The sequence below is a fragment of the Quercus lobata genome, chromosome 11 (assembly GCF_001633185.2).
Source record: "Quercus lobata isolate SW786 chromosome 11, ValleyOak3.0 Primary Assembly, whole genome shotgun sequence".
In the NCBI taxonomy this organism is placed as follows: Eukaryota; Viridiplantae; Streptophyta; class Magnoliopsida; order Fagales; family Fagaceae; genus Quercus; species Quercus lobata.
In genome coordinates, this window is record NC_044914.1 from 3,648,362 (window position 1) to 3,653,910 (window position 5,549).

At 32.7% G+C, this 5,549-nt stretch overlaps 1 pseudogene; it reads right to left on the bottom strand.

The window, feature by feature from the left end:
- Positions 1 to 349: 349 nt before the first annotated feature.
- Positions 350 to 817, bottom strand: LOC115967724 (annotated as a pseudogene).
- Between the last annotated feature and the right edge of the window lie 4,732 nt (positions 818 to 5,549).

A 5,549-nucleotide genomic window follows, 5' to 3' on the forward strand; every position in this document is an offset into this window, starting at 1 on the left:
TTAGGATTAGGATTTCTTTTAAATTCAAATTATACTGAGTTAGTTGCTATTTAGTTTAGATAGAAGTTGTTCCTATTTTGTAGGATTTTATTGTGGATAAGATTATCTCCTTTTGGGTATTTCTATACTAACAAATGAATGAAAAGGCAAGATAAAATTTACCCAATTGAATTCTATATATGCACTTGTTATAGTTTGGAAGGTCATTTGTTGTGTTTAATTTAATAATATGATGATGAAAAATCATCTCCACTTACTAATATTGTTTAATTATTTTGATATCTAGGTTTAAACCTTCGTGCAAATTAAGTTCACTACTTTCCCAAAGAATTCAGAGAGACCTAGCTCTCTAACCTTGTTTCATCATGTTCTTGAACTCCTCGAAATTAACATGTCCATCACCATCAGTATCAAACGAGCTAATCATCTTCGAACACTCAACAAGCGTACACTTCTCACCCAACCGCCTCAGCACCTCTTGAAGTTCATTCGCAGAGATCAATCCATTCTTGTCGAGATCATACAAATCAAACGCTTCATGAAGCTCCTTGGTCGATGACTCAGGTGTTGTCGATCCATTCATATAAAACTTAGCGAACTCGCCAAGGCTTATGAAGCCATCACCGTCCTTGTCAATCTATGACATTATGCAACTCACCTCATCCGATGTCGTTTGAGACCCTAATGCACGGAGGACGTCGTTCAACTCATCGTGCGAGATCTTCCCGTCTCCGTTCTTGTCAAACTTGTTGAAGATCTTCTCAACTTCGTTTGTTGTCCCCAGAGAACTACTACGGTTCGAGCTTCTACTAGCCATTGGAGATACACAAGAAGAAAGAGATTTTAGGGTTTCTTTTGTGTTTTTGTATTTCTCTTCCACAAATCGATGAGATTCTTGTCTTATAGTGTGTGGTTTTATACCGTTTGGAGGGAGAATCTGCACAAATCAATCACACATTAATGGCTTAATTTTGTTAGTTGGCATGGTTTATAAATCAATAAGTGCACTGTATCCAATAATAATAATAATAACTAGTCGCTAACCCGTGCTGTGCACGGGAACCTATCTATTTATGTGGTAAACTAAAATGATTTTATAAAATTTTAAATTGATTAAGAAACTACATTATTGCATGAATTGCTCTTGTATAACTTCAATTTGTGTTACAATTTGATAAAGAAGTCATTGTTTGAACGTGCAATGACTTATGAAAAATATTAAAGAATAGTTCATGACTATAAACCTATAACTATTGAAAAGAATCAAAAGATTAAGAGCTTAAAAATTATAAAAATATATATGTGTGTGCGACTACACAACAGAGAAATATAAGAGAAAAATTTGTTACACTCAAAATAATAATTCATGGTTATAATCATTGAAATTTTCCAGATAGTTTTAGATATTACAAAAATATAACTCAAAAAGTCAAATGTTAAAACTTCCAAAAGGCCAAAAAATATTAAGGAATCATAAGATTTACATCCTATAAATTATTGAAACAAAAATATATATATATATATATATATATAGGATTTTATAATAGAGAAACATAAAAGAAAAATTGATTACCTTCAAAAGAATAATACGTGGTATAGTTGTTGAAACCTGCTAAACATGTTCAAATATTGCAAAAACTAACACAAAAATTCAAATGTGAAAACTTCCAAAATGCCAAAAATATATGACTATTCAAAAGAGAAAAATAAGAAGAAGAAAAAAGTACTTGAACCTATAAAGTAATAAGTTTTAAATTTTAATGGGTCTAAACTTTAAACAATAAAAAAAAAATCACATGTTAGGTTGTGTTCCTAGCAACCTTGAAAGAAAAAGTAAAGGGGAAAAAAAAAACCATGAAATACCATCAAGCAATAAGTTTTAATGGGTTTAAACTACAAACAATGAACAAAAATAATCATAAACAATCATAGGTGCAGGGTTTGGTTACCAAAATCAGATGGTTGTAAAACACAACCTTTCAACATTAATTTAGGGTTATGCAGAAGGCAACATAAATGACAAAAAATTGTTTTTATGTTGTCTGCTATGCCAACCATCTAAATATATTAATTCCAAAAAATATTAAATAAAATAATTCCTAGAATTATATGAGATAATTAAGAAGAACATCAAGCCCTTGCATGGATGTTATTTGTGGACGACTGTCCATCACTGCAATTCATAGACTTTGTTGTTAATAAGACAATCGAGTTCAAAACTAAAAGCGATTAGATGGCCTTTGTACTACAGGATTTGTTCTCGTTGAAGAATCAACTTGCTTCCTACTATGGCTTCAATTTGATATGTGTGTTTTCTTTGTGAAAATTTGAGTGAGTATGAAGGGTTTCGACCTTGGCAGAAGTTTAAATTTGTGAAAATTTTTGTTATAGAATTTTAGTTGAAATAGAATTTTCAAGTTTTTAAAACATATATCTAATAGAGTTTTATTTAAACTATACTATTGTAATACTTGATAAGATATAAAACCAAAAATAAAAAGAATCTAAAATAAAAAGAAAAAGAAAAAGAAAGTAGTGATGACGTGAAAAATTGTGGAAGCTCCAAAGGCTTCAGTTTTATATATATATATATAGATAATAATAATATGTGCAGAAAATATTTCACACATGTCTCAAATATAAATGACATATTTATTATTTAATTATTTATTTAGTAAAATGTTACATATGAATGATAGATGATAAAGTGATATTAGTGATAGATTTGTGACTACCAATAAAAACCAATCAATAACTACTGTAATAATTTTTGTATAAAGAGTAGTGCTACCATGTTAACGATATTCATCAAAAAAAAAAAAAACCCATAAGTTGCAAGTTATTAGTGGTTTTCATCTATATTTACAGTTGACATCACTTTGTACTTACCATTAATAGCTTACGATATAGACCTTCTTGTTAAATTGTTGTACTCTTATCTACCCTACACTTTGTATTTCACTTTATGCTTCACCCAGTGCTAGCTCAAGTTCTAGGCCAAAGAGTCCTAGGCCTTAGCCCCAAATTGTACTTATAAAAAAAAAAAAAAAAAAAATCCCAAAATTGTAAAATGCTAGCTAGTCTTTTAAAAGAAAAAACATATTTGAGTTTTGCATTATTTCCCAATCTTCCAGAAGGCACCCAAAATATAAATTGAACAATGGAAATTCAACAGAATTGAATGCCTAAATTATTTCCAAAAAAAAAAAAATTTGTTATGAGTTTGTTAAAAAAAATGTTAAATAAACATTGAAATCAATTTTTCCTAACTACTTGTTAAGGAGATTTAATTAAATATAAATACAAAACTATGTTAGCAATTTTGTATCTAAAAAAACAAGAAGAACAATCTTTAAACAAGATAAATATAAAAATTAATATTTAAATATAAAAAATTATCGAAATTTATTGCTTTAGGTTCCAAAATGTATAGACTATAGAGTGTGATCTTGGCTTCATCAACTATAGTTATTCATATATTTGAATTTAGACACGGTATAATTAAAGTGAAATGCCAAAATAGGATAAAGGAATTTTATTTTTGTTGTTGAGACTTGAAAAAGTATTTGGTCAGTGGTTGGTGACCAATTAGAACTTGACATGTTTTGAGTAGGTGACCGATTAGAACTAGACACGTTTTGAGTAAGAATGAAATGGTATGCATACGGTTACTTTGATAGAGAAGTAACTTATACGCATATTATTATTTAGGAAAATATTTACAAATGCCAACGCATTAGAGCATTAGGATTTGGCGATGCACCAAAAAAAAAAAAAAAAAAAAAAAAAATCGATTTTGTATCCTAACAAACTACTTTATCTATTTTACCATCTCATTTTATTACATACCCAACATCCTAGTTTCTATTTTTAAATACAACCTAATAAAATACCACTAGCGGGTGTGGTACAACAGGTAAGTGACTGCTGAGACTTTCACCACATCCCAGATTCAAGTTCTCACGAGGACTGTAATTACAATTTCTGGAAATCCCAGAAACTAATAGAGCCTGGGGTGTATGTGGGTTCGAAGTTTCTGAGCTCCACTTCGAGCTGGTGGTACCCATGGGCTTACCCAACTGTACCGTGGGGTGTGGGACAATGACTGCCACACACGAGTCCTTTTTTTTTTTTTTTTCTCTCTCTAAAAAAAAAATACAACCTAATAAAATAATATAAACTAAATAATAAAAATAAACATAAAACTATCTACCCTCTATCCTCTCCCGTGTCATTTATCTCTCTTTCTCAACCACAGTAGCTCTCTCTTTCTTTCATGGCCGAATCTCCATGGTCAAGGCTTATAAGCTCCACTACTTTCCGCTATGTGGATCTCTACCCCTCTTATCTCTATGCAAAACACAACACTAAAACCCACATGGTTCAAAACGCAAAATGCAACTGTCGGGGACGTTTTTACGACAAGGGCCAAAAATGTGAGAAAGGCCCAAACCTCCCCTTGGGTTCTTCAGAAGTGTTTATTTGTGGAGAATCAAGCCCAAAATTCCAAATGTATAATGAACAAAAGGCTAATGGTGCTTTGACAAGAGAAAATCAAAATGCTAATAATGAAAATGCAAAAAAGCGCATAAAAATATAACAGGTCTGAAACTTCGACCCATAGTCACACAGAAGAATAAATTGAGGAAGGTCGTGAGGAAGAGAGGGAAGGTTCCCCTGTACCCATATTTCCATCCCTAAAGTTCAGAATTGTGAAAATGTCTCTTGGTTCAGTGGGTTTTTGCTCTGAAGTTTCAGGTCTATAGGGAAAATGTGGTTTAACAGGTCTGAAACTCCGACCCACAGTCACACAGAAGTGGAAATTGAGGGAGCTCATGAGGAAGAGAGGGAAGGTTCCCCTATACCCATATTTCCACCCCCAAGCTTCGGAATTGTGAGATTGTTGGCTGGCTAAATGAGTTTTTGCTCTAAAGTTTCAGGTCCTTAGGTAGAACGTGGCTTGGTTGTTTTTTAGTTGAAGAAAGACTCTTGTCTTAAGCTTGGGTGTTGCTCCCCATGGTTTTGAATCTAATTGTCTAATTTATATTGAGTTTGCGGTGCTCTAAGTGACTAGTTTTTGGTCAATAAAAAAGGCTTTGGATCCCAAGGTGTTAAGCAAGTAGTAATTTTCAAGTTTGCTTTTGTTTGGATAAAAGGAAGGATTACTTTTATCATCATTAAGGGAAATGCTTGACTAAACCCTCATTGGCTCCTCATTTTCAGTTGTTTCAGACCATTGGAAGGCTTAACTAGATGAGAGCTAGCAGTTAAAGTTGGCCAATGAAAGCCAACCATTTTTAAAGGAAAAAAAGGGTTCGGACAGAAACTTTGGGCCACAGTCACCCAGAGCATAAAAGTTGTTTTGGGGTGGAAATTTTGGATACAAGACCTCCTCCATGAGCCTAAGGTGCTACCAGTGTCCCTTACCCATTTGATGGCACGCATGGACTGGGCTCATGCAAAAGGTCCGAAAGGAACCGACTCATACCCTCCAAACCACACTTCTTCAATTTCCCCATAAGTTGTATGGACTTGGGCCATGCTTAAAA